Genomic DNA, 12,353 nt, shown 5'->3' with positions numbered 1-12,353 from the left:
ATACATTTTTGAACAGATGGCAGAAATATGACTTTCTCAGGTGTGTTTTCACCATTACAGGTCTGATCCTTGTGAATGCTTCACAATAAAAGAGCCTCATTAAGACAGTTTTAATAAGAAGCAGCAGCAGTAGAGAATGTTGGATTAGCAGTAGCAGTAATCAGACTGTAGACGATTATACAGTAAACAACAGACTGATGTCAGTTAGATCAAATTGCATAACAGTACCACTGGGTCATTGTCTTCAATCCCTTGTGCACATGAATGCACTGCGTGAGAATGAGGCACTCTGACAGATCCAGGGAAAACTTAATATGGAGAGGTGATTACAGAATGGAAATACACTGAATAACCATTTCTGGAAAAAATGCAGAACATAAAATAGTATGAAATTCAGGTATGATTTCATTATTATTTTCATTTCTTATGCTGTATATATATATATATATATATATATATATATATAATATATATTTTAAAAGATGAACCTGAAAACAAACAAACATCTGGCTCATAAGACGTCCACGAGGGCCCCTTCTAACTTTGTAAGCACCAGAGTTAATGACCCCTCGGTTACAAAAATACAAGGACTCTATATTATAGACTTACAGACTTTGAATTAAGACTCCTGTAAAGCCTGCAGAGAAAGCCACATTAAAGACCGTGGGGTTCCATGGGGTACAGGATGTTGTTATCTGGGACCACTTTCCATCTTAAAAAAAACCTCCAGGTAAAATACAGGAGAAAGATATTTGTTTATCATGAATTGTATCTTTAACCACACATACTGTACACATTACTGTCTGATTCCTGGCTCATGTCTGGTTGCAGGAAAAATGGAATGGGTGAACTGGGAAATCAGAGACTGTTGTGCCCACATCTTATACAGACCTGCCTCCATCACATCTTGGATCAAGCTTAGCACTCGATGGATAGGCTGTGAATGATAATGTTTGCCAGATGAGTTTTTAACATTAACATAAAGAATCTCATGAAAACAACAAAACCAACAATATTTTACAGCTTTTCTTTCTGTCCAATTCGTTTCTAAAAAAATTCTCATAGTTGGCTAAAACAGCTGGATGCTGTAGGTTTTAGCAGATGTTACGATTATTAATACACGTTTGACACACTATTGACTTTTAAGGTAGCAAGAGGTGTATAATACTGAGAAATAATCAGATGTTGGATGCACAAACATCTTGGATTCATTTATTGATGGTTTTAGAACATAACCCTTTAATTCCACATAATATGAATCACTGTTACGTTTCCTATCATGATGTTTGTTTCTTTGTTTTCTTCTTATGATTTGTTCATCTAAAGGGGGCAACACTGCGGCATGTCATTCCCCTGTCTCTCTCCCCACATTCCTGTCACTCTTCAGCTGCACTATAAAGCTTGAAAAGGACATAAAAGATATATGTGTGTGTGTGTGTGTGTGTGTGTGTGTAAGTCTTTTATTTTTATATATTTCATATTCCAGTTCTGTTATATTCTGCCGATAGATAGATAGACATTGTAACATACTTTCACACTTCAGTACCAAAATAAAGTGAAAGTTGAGCTGACACGATGTTGCAGAATGACTATAATTGCAAAGTTCCCTCCCACAGTCTAGAGACATGCAAATCCTGAAGCACAAATGCAGACAATACATTTTCCTATTGACATGACATGACATAACTTGACTTTTAATCATATATAATGTACAGCTATAGTCACAGCTGGATTTGCATAAGAAACAGGAGGCAAAGCCTGACTAAACCTGTTGAACGTCACCATGTGCTTTCAGCCCAAATTAGCAGTTGGCAGCTTCTAACAGAGGCTGAAAACTGAGGCACTTAAAAATTTTAAAGCATTCTCAGACTCCAGTAAAAACAGCCTGCTACTGTATAATTTGGATGTTTGCCATGTTTAGCATCAGACACACATGGTACATAATTTACATGAAGCCAGAAGGCATGTTTGGACACCATTTGTTTGTTCGTATCGTGCTTTCAGCCTGTCAGATGTTGATGGTGGTTGATGATCATGAGCAAGTCTAAAAGAAATCAACCAGGTGTGCAGGAATTTCCAAGAGCAAAATCTCCAATCAGACAATGCGGAGGACTAACAGGGTATGGGAATGCGATGGAGTCTTGTCATGGGAGATAGTAAAAGAGCAAACAACAAACTAAAAACTCAATTCTCTTCATCTTTATTCTATTGATGTGTAAACACAGCTTCGTGTCAGTCATACACAAAGACTGGACATTTAGTAACAGCATAACGTAACATGACTGGATAAATTAAGATTAAATCCACAGTGTAATCCACAGAGAAACAATCAATTATAGTCTGTGATCCACATTTGACTCATTTTAAGACCTTCAGAACTTTGAAAAGTGAAATCTAAACACATTTCCATCTCATTAAATACTGTCGCTGCTTTGTCACACCCATTAGTGCATCGTACTACCAGTACCTCTAGTAGAGATATCTCTGTTTGTCTAAACGTTCATTCCTCTGAACTGAACAAACTCAACATTATCATCATGAAACTAGGACCAAAGGAAAGGTATGAAGCACTGGAACCCAAATTTACTCAAATTTAACAAAAGATCACAGATATAACATGAAATGCGACTTTCTTTTTCACATTGCTCATACTTCAACTCACACCTCTTAAATATGGCTTGATCTTACAAGACATGTTAGGAGTTCAACAGACATCACACATAAGACTTTACTTCACAGATTACTAAAAGAAGGTACACTGTTGTGTTATTAATGAGCACACAACTCTTTTATTTATTTATATCTCTTGTTTTTACGTGGCGTAATTAGTCGTGAGTCATAAGACAATCATTACATAAACTGCCAAACAATTCCACATTTGCGCCCTGGGCGAACACCCCCCCCCCCCCCCCCCCGCGAGTTTTTTTTTTTCATTTTCGGGCGCTCATGCGCCCCCCGCGGAGATTGCGCCCTGGGCGGCCGCCCACATTGCCCATAGCTAGGACCGGCCCTGATTCCCATCCCTACAGCAGACGGACTCCTCTAACTTAGATGCAACACAGAGCGACACAGGAAATCATTCCTGCCTGTGGTCATTAAACTCTACAACGCCTCCCTCAGAGAGTCAGACACACCCCCTTCTGTAATCTGACACAAACACGAACAATTAATTTTTGCAGTTGTTGCACATTATTTAACTGTAAATTTGATCTTTTATATACCTTTTATATATATATCTAGTGTATATATATATATTTTAAAATATTTATATTTTGTTCTTAATAGATGATTACTTGTTTAACGTATGGTGTTTTTGTTTGTTTGTATACTGGAGTATTGTAACAAAAGTAATTTCCCTCTGGGATTATTAAAGTATTTCTCATTCTGATTCTGATTCTAATTCGACCCAATAGTTCCACCATGAGCAAGCACTTGCGACGGTGGTGGGGAAAAACTTATCTTAACTTAACAGGCAGAAACCTCAGGCAGACCTATGCTCATTGGTAGACGGTCATCCACCATGACTGCGTGGTTGGAAAAATATATATATATATTTTTAACATTTAGACAGGACAATAACATCTCTGAAAATTCCAAAGAGGTTTTCAAAAAGTTACACAGGACAGAAACAGACTGACTCTAAACCATGGAGGTGAATGTTTAGTTTGTGGTGTGGAGTGGAAACAGAAATCTAAGACAGATATCTTCAGATCTTCATGTTTTGATACCAGTAGCGGTTAAATAACTTTTGAATATATTTTCTAACAACATGCTTGACTGACATTTTTTTAGGTGAATTTGATACAGTTTTTTTTCATTAAATTATTCTGCATCATAGTTGTATAGAGCTCATGCCTATGTGTGTCCTCTGTGAAAGAAATTCTTAAAACCAGATGTCAACAAGTTTATGATTGTGTCTTCCATGTTGATAGGTACCTGTGCTTTTCCCGTGTTGCTGTTCTCTGCAGCTCAGCACAGCATCAGTGTGTGTCCATGTGTTGACTCACAGCAAAGTAAAACCTGAGAATGCAACAATAACAACAATAAAATGCCACCCGCGCCCTCTGGTGACCAAGTCACTGTATCACAATTGGGCGTACCCCTGCAACCACAGGGCCCTCCAGTGGATCAGAAGGAGAAAGAAGCTGCAGTCTCACTGAGTTTCCACACATGCTGAGAGAGGCAGGCGGTTGGTTGTATCCATTCATAGAGGATCAGACATCATCATCACTGTTCATCACTGGAGCCACATAGTCAGGTTTGTCTTCAAACTTGACATGACATAACATGAAAAAGTTTTTTTTGTTGAGCATCAACACTAGAAATGTTTTGTGTATCCAATCTTTTCTGCTCAATCCTATTTTATCATGTTACGTTTTTACTACAGTTATATAAGATAATATTTCTATAATATTCCTGTTTGGAGACACAATCACGCTCAACAGTCAGAAAAAGTACTTTTCTCTGTAGTATTACTATATATTATAATGTATCTTGATCTTCTTATCGCCACAGGTCTGTGGGCGGATAATAATCCCAATATTATTTGACTTTTATTTCTTTTGTTTTCTATATTTTTTCATTATTACTTCCTCAATATTGTTTTTATTTATGGTGTCATGGTGGTATATTCTTAAATACATTTACATTTAATCAAATCACCACAAACTAACCAACACAACACCGGACCTGGAACACAATACACAAAACTCACATACTCATATCACAATACTTTTTAGAACATGGGCAAAGTAAAGTGAAGTCTCTGTCTCACTTCTGAATCCCACCTACATTTCTGCAATCCAGAAAGATACCACGCAGCTGTACCATGCAGTGGAAACCAGGCTTTAGATTCGGAAGGCCCTTGCGAGTCAATATGTTATGCGGGGCCCCTCTACCAGGGTAAGGCAGCCAAAGAGCTTGTCTGATATTCAGACAGAACTTACGTTTTGCTGCCAAACACTGAGATGCAGAGATAAGAGTTCAGAGGACTGAAACCAGATTAGGTCTAAGACTTAAAATGGTCTCAATAGTCTCGTAGCTGCCAAGGGTGAGACATTAGTCCCTTTTAGTCTATATGGGCTGAACTCTGTATCTCTGGCTTCTACACTTACCATAATGCAACTCAGTATGAGTTGAAAGCAGGAACCATTCTGATCCTTAGAGAATAGGGCTATCTCAATCTATAGACACAACAGATAGGTACATAACATAGAATCCTTTCCAAAGTCAGACAATGTCGGGCCACTAAGGGGAAACATATTTTCTTGTTTGTAGATCAATGACCAGCTGGCAATTACCTGTAGAGTGAGTATGAGCATTTCCTGAGGGCATAGACGAGCCAGAGAGGACAGTTTCTTCAGAACTGAGGTGGTGTCATGTCATTACAAGTGCATTGATGAATCCTCAAGCTTCAGTAAACCTGACAGCAGATGTCTTGGGCTCCTGTGCACTTTCCACTGACTGAACTGACCATTGATGAATAAAATGTTCCACAACAGCACTACAGCACAAAAATACCTGTTTCTACATAATGTCACCTACAATACACCTTACATTTCTATATATGTGATGTCTTGAAAACACAGCATTCTTTTTGGACATGTATAAGACGACTGCCACAAACTGCAGAGTCCTACATTACAGAGAGATGTCTGCACCAGAACAACAAAAACAGAAACTGTCTGGTCTGTCCTGACTCCCCTGCTGTGAATTCCTAGTAGTATTGTCTGAGCTAAGCTGACAGACAGACACAATCTCCAAAGCTAAATGGAATGCGATGTTTTACCGTCATATTTATCTTCCAAATATTACTGCAGGACGTTTGCTTTGATCCCTCCTGGCTTTGTTCAAATCCCTTTCATTACTCGAGCATTTGAGCGTGCATACTTCAGACCAGGTTTGGGTGATGAAGGGTTAATGGTGGATGTTTTGGAAGGTTGTGGGGGCCCTCTGGGGGGGCCACTGTTAGGAGCCGCTGTCTTTTTGGCTTATTAGTCCTTCATCAAGATTAGTGCAGACAGGAGGCCAGAGGACGGGACAACAGATTGAGGTCTGACAATCTCTTCATACCATACAGAGAAAATATCATTAGAGGAGAGGTCAGCTGTTTCTCTGAACTGCAGACATTCTCATGTTGAACTTGGAGATTTAACCTGACAACCACCTTATTTATAGAAAGCAGTGTGTTGCTGAATCCGGTCGCGCATGGATGACATCTTAATAAGACCCTCACACAGACAGGTAGTGAGAAAGGCCCCCGTTGGTGTGTAAGTCACTTTATTGTGCTAATCATGAGACGGCCCGAGCAATTAGTGAAGCCAACAGAGATTTCTTTTGGTGAGCCACTGTCAGGAAACAAGATTTTACCCTGTTCTTTAAGATGCATGAACAAACCAGAATCCTCTTACTGGGACTCCAACTATCCACACTAATTCCCTGTGGAGGAGGTGAACTGCAGTGCTGTAGTTATTGCAGCCTCTTATCACGGCTTCAGTTGTCAGGCTGCTATCCTGAAACTCTTCATTTAAACTGTGTTTACACAGGGAGGCGTTGGTGACTAACATACAGACACAGCTCTGCCTCGTGTTGAAATAAGCCACATAAATTCAGTTTACTCACCGGAAAAGGATTAGGAAACTTTAATAGAGGGACAGAATCCCACATACTGCTCAGGTTTCCATTGAATTTTGTACAGATATGCATGGTCCCCAGAGGATGGCTACTAACGACATTGATGAACCTCTGACCTTTCCTGTAGTCCCACTCTTATATCAAATTTTCCCCATTAATAACACTTTAATCCATGACACGCTATCCCAAAGACTACTGGCCACATTTCTATTAAATCTGCAGTTCATAGTCCACAGAGGATGAACCCTCAAGTTTCTGTGGTCTTAAAGTACAAGCATTAGATCTCATAATCACTGTAGACTCTAAGCCCAAGAGAACCCTGACGACATCATCAGGGTTATATGGTGGACATTGGAGACATTGTTTTTCCTGAATCCTTCTTATCTGGTATTGCTCTTAATGTGTGGAATGAGATTAAACATCTCACCTATTCTATTGCCAATGATTTATCAGATGATAAAGATATTCACACAGCGCCACAGGCCATATGTGCAAACTAATATGCCTACTCATAAATTAAGCACAGGCCAGACAGTGATGGTAGCTTTATTTAAAAGATATTGTGTTTTCACAGGTCCAAAACATGATGAGCAAATCAATGTTGAACAATGGTAACATGTCTTTACAGATTTTTAGTTCACTTTAGTTCTGTCAAGTGTAATAAACGTGGTTACCTCAAGGGCCTGGTATCAAGCCTTTTGAGTTTTAGTCTTGATCATTGCCAAGCTTAGCTCTGCTGTTTGTTGTTTTTCAAGTTTGATATTCTTTTTTGAACTGTGTGAAGGAAAAAAATCCCCAAACACTTTGATTTAGTTTAACTAAGATGTTGTGGATGGATGTGAGTAATGGTGTTGTTAAATGAAGCTCGAGTGGATCCCCATCTCAGCTCTAGCAGCATTCTTTGTTAGTGGAGTTGAAAAAGGTGGAGGCGTGGGGGGAGTTAGGGTTCACAAGGCAATTGTGAGTTCTTTTGAGATGCCATTGTTGTGGAGGGCCAGACAGGAATGGATGTTAAGATGTGCAGGGGAGGGAAATATGTGTGTGGATGTGTGCGGGGGAGAGACGGAGTGAGGACGGCGTGGAGCACTAACAGCAAAGCCTGGCTGGAACTTTATAACGAACCCCAGAAATGATCAACAGCCCTGTCTCTCCTCTCTTTGGGGAAGGTGGCAACATTAGCTGTCTTTTATTTTGAAGAAAACACTGAAGAGAGGCATCACACTGTTACACTCTATTTAAAAATCAATGTTCCTTTTGAACTGCAGAGGTGCTTTAATCTTGCATCATAAATGAAGTTTTAGTTTGTTTTTCTGACTGTAGCCTACTGTTATAGTCAGAGTGTTAATAGTTGCACCTCGGTGGGCAATGATTGACTGTTAGAAACCTCCATTACCATTCAATAGCAGAATTAGCATTAGATGGTCATTAACAGACAGCTGCAGTGCTTCCCACTGCTTGTAAAATACCACCAACAGTGTTTCCTCTTTGCCTGCCTGGAAACTTGAACAGACACAAGACAGAGAGAGATCACATGCATATGAACATTTTTATTATAATTCAAAACATATACATTGTTCATCCTTTACTCGGACTTCATTATGAAATATGATTGCACATTTGTTAGGAAGACACAAAACAATGTGCACTATGCTGAGTTTATTATAGCGAAGCACAGGTTGTTTCTTAATTTAAAGGGTCAGTTCACAAACAAACAAACAAAGGCTGGTATTATTATTTTTCTAATTTCAACAAATCCCACAATACTTGCAGACTACATTAATTGTTGGTTCTGAATTATTCATGGGGTTTGTTGACCAAACGAAAAATATAGAATTTTTACCTGTTTGTCAACCTGTTGAATCTGGCTCCCTTGTCATGTATTGTTTTCACTCTCCTGTTTTAGTGGAAGATGGAGATAGGTGTAGTAGAGATGCTAAAAGTTGACTGTCAAAATTACAAACCTTATTGACCCAAACCTTGTTGACATAAAATGATATCAAAGTTACCTCTGAAGAAAAAAACAATAAAGATTCTGCAGTAAAGAAGTCAAGTTTCAGATGTTTTGAGATGAAGTTCATTTGTGAGCCACTTCTTCCTGTTGCATTACCATACAGTGCTGCTGTAAAGCAGGATGGAGTGGTAGCATCCTGTTGGTAGCTGTAATTTTCCAGTGCGTGAAGTTTATAATTGCTTGTGACTGCATTGTGTATTGTAACCATGTTTGTTAACTAGCTTCCAGCAGATCTCTCAGACCACTGCTCCGTATGGTATCATGGGTAAAGCTGCAAATGCTGACGCAGAGGAACAGATTGCCTCTTCGTGTCTGTTAATCTGGACAGTATTTGTTGATACAGATGATGACCTCCATGGGTTGTCTGCACCCTGGAGAAAACTGGATTTATCCGTCCAACTGCTCTGAAAGGAATACTGTTTCAAGTGGTCAGCGTGTGCAATCTAATTTATCCCAATATCCACCTGTAGATCTAATTATTGTTATTTTGAATCATTAATAGATATAGGTAGTTTTACATGATATAAGAAAGAAAACATAAAGTAAATGACTGTCCCCTCAAATTTGATATTTAAGATCTTTTCAAATGCTGTGATAATATGTGATGGTGACTATTGAACAATAAACAGTAAAAAGGGGTCTCATGTGTGTTTAGCTTTTGTTTGTTTGTCTCTTTTCCAGGTTCCAATGTTTCTGTATAGTGCTGTGTTGTCTCTGTGTGGCTCCCCACAATAAATCACCTCTGCCCACACAGAGAGCTTGGCCACTCTGTAAACTGTACAGTGATGTTGGTCTGTAGGGACAGGACTGAGACGAGGAGGATTTCAATGGGCAGAGTGAGAAAAACAAGATGAAATGCTGTTTTCTTTTTTTAGATTGACTGAGACTTGATTGAATTGCCATCACTTCCTATGCAGTCTAACATTCTGATCATACACTTTTCTGCAAGTCGGCAAAGAACAATCTTTGTAAGTCTCATCCACGCCTTTCTTGTGGCCATTTTTATGTCACAAGCTTTTATGGATCTAGGTAGCATCCATTGTGAAAATACTGCAGTTCCATGATTTCCCACTTGAGGCTGGCTACAGAATGAGTCAGTCTCTATAAGTCCCCATGTTTAAATGTCCAACTTCACAGCAGAAATAAACATGTTTACAGCCTGGTACAATAAACAGTTTTGGTCTCTATAGCTAATTTCCCTGTTCATGACAACTGTACTGAGGGTGAATTATTATAGAACTCACCTGTTCAAATGATATTAAGGCTTAAAGTTATGAGGAATTAAGAGCGTGGCAAGTGAGTGCAGGCAAATTTATCTGGTTTTGAGAGCCAGGCTTCATTCAGCCAGGCTCCACGTTACATCACAGTTTGTTTAGCTGAGAAGAGGTTTACCAAGATGGGGACGACTAGAGGCACCACACTGGCTTTCACAGTGGCTTTTTAGAAACTCGTGGGTGACGTCACAGAGACTATGTCCATTTTTAAAAATTGTACACAGTCTGTGGATTTTACCAACCTGGTTATACTGTTTAGAAGTAGCTGTCTGCTTAGATTCGAAAGTTAACTAACTTCGTTCCCCCAACTGTGACGAAATAGGATGTGTACTGATGTCGAAAAACATGTTGTACATGAACAAGCTTTGTGGCAGTAAACAGACTACATGGGTTTGCTGTATTCAGAGCTGGAAGATATTTAAGACAGTAGCGTTAACAGTGATGAAGGGCAGGTGTATGGCTATATACTGACACTGTGGTCATAAAACACAGGAAACAGTAAGTCTCTTAACGTGACATAAATGTGCTTGTAGTAACTGTAAAAATATCCACAAGCAGAGAGTCTAGCATTAGTGTTAGCTCATCTACCCTCATCATTCACACAACCCTTGCTTTGCAGGTTGTAGCCGTCCCTTGAGAGTCTCCTCAATAAATCAGAAATGTGGGTGGTAACCAGTTACTGCTCTGCACGCAATGGAGACAAGTGCTCTATATGTTGTGTCATGTAAGACAATGAATAGTAATAGTCACAGATCTAATGAATAAAGTAAACAGTTAAAATTCAGGGAAACACAGATTAAAGAAGTTTGTTCCTCACTCTTCCTTGACATAAAGACAGACGTCCAGACATCCACAGGCCCGCTCTTTGTGAGGCAGACCTGGCTGAGAGTCTGTTCCCGCTGTCTCTTCCTCTGTTGTGTGGCAGGTTTAATGAAAGCAGCAGCCCGTCACTGAGGAATGTGAAGCTGCCGAGCTGTGACTCACTACTTCACACATTTGCATGTCGCTTGTCGAAGGCGCTGAAGCGGGGAGGCCTGTCTCTCCTTAACGCCCTCCGTCTTCCCCCTCTCCCCTCCCCCCGCAGTGTTTAATTAAACTTTTTTTTTTAAGTTGAGTTTTTAAGCTGCAGACGCCAGGCTCGGGGGCTGGGGGTTAAGGGATGGGGGTGGTGGGAGTGTTTGTGGGAGTGGGGGGGGGGGGGTGAGTTAGGCATTCATCTGCCACAGGCCTCCACCAACCAGATAGGTGCTGGATAAGCTCCCTCCACCTCTGCTCCCCAAAGGGTGGGGGTGGAAACTGAGGGAACTTGTCCGGAGAACCAAAACATCTGCGATGATAATCTGGACTGGACATAAGGAACTGGCTTAAAACAAAGTGGTCGTGGACGACTTACAGGAACCAAATGTGGTTGAGGAGCAGTTAGATGGTGATGCATGATGCAGCCCACTGTTCTCATAACAGGGTTTCTGGGTGTGCAGATAACATGTGGACAAAACATCTTTGTTTTGGAGTAGTTGCAAACAAAGTGGTATCCTAGCAACCGCTTCTCCTGAAACTTAGATTTATTCCACTGATTGCTGTGCAGTTATATTTACTTATATTTATTTATTTACTCCCACTGTATTCTTTGTAAAATCTCTTAAAATCTATTATTTCTGTGAAATGATCCATTGAGCATATCCACATATGAACGAGGTGTGTATAATGTATACAACACTTCTGATTCTGTTTTTATTTTTCCATTTTTATTATCTACCCTGTGCACTGTGAGCTGCTTTAACAAGTGAAGGTCAATCTTTTCTGAACACGGGCTGCTTGGTTTTCACTGCAATACAGTGTCTGCTCATGAAGCACTGAAGTGTTGCTCTCATTGTTTTTACGGTGATGTTACTGTGTCAGTGCTCGTGTCTCAGCTTCACCAAAGTGTGAGTGCAAGTGTGGTGCACCACATCCTCCTCCACCACCACCTCACAACAAGATGTGTGTACAAGAACATTTCCTGAAGTGGTAAAAAATGATCAATGAATATAATGACTTTTCCTGAGTAATATATTAGTGGTAGGCTGCTTGTAGGTGTAATTTATTCATACTCTTGGAGGGTTTTCAAGACAAGACTTTTGGTTTGGTGTGGATGGCAGTAAAAAAAAATCACCCTCAATTACAACACATCTACAGTTATCTTTTTGTTCAAGAATGTTGATTGAAGTTATATATGTTATGCTTTGAGCTACACATCATGGCACACGTAGTAAAGACACAGGACAGTAATAAGGGGAAAATGGCACATTTGCTTTCAGATGCAGACCCCATCTTTGGCCCAAACTCTAAATCTTAATTTCATACAATTTGTATAATGCCTCAAACATTATTTATCCATTTTCCCATTTCCATAAACATCAGGTTCAGGTTTTTCTCCTTGAAAACTGAATACAGCT

At 39.8% G+C, this 12,353-nt stretch overlaps 1 long non-coding RNA gene across 1 annotated transcript; it reads left to right on the top strand.

The window, feature by feature from the left end:
- Positions 1–3,535: 3,535 nt before the first annotated feature.
- Positions 3,536–5,488, top strand: LOC113744464 (uncharacterized). Its single transcript, XR_003461556.1, has 4 exons — positions 3,536–3,652; positions 3,933–4,258; positions 4,807–4,902; positions 5,278–5,488. It is a non-coding gene; the product is annotated as an uncharacterized LOC113744464 (long non-coding RNA).
- The last annotated feature ends 6,865 nt before the right edge of the window (positions 5,489–12,353 follow it).

The sequence above is a fragment of the Larimichthys crocea genome, chromosome III (assembly GCF_000972845.2).
Source record: "Larimichthys crocea isolate SSNF chromosome III, L_crocea_2.0, whole genome shotgun sequence".
NCBI lineage: Eukaryota > Metazoa > Chordata > Actinopteri > Sciaenidae > Larimichthys > Larimichthys crocea.
This window is presented reverse-complemented; position numbering and strand designations above follow the sequence as displayed.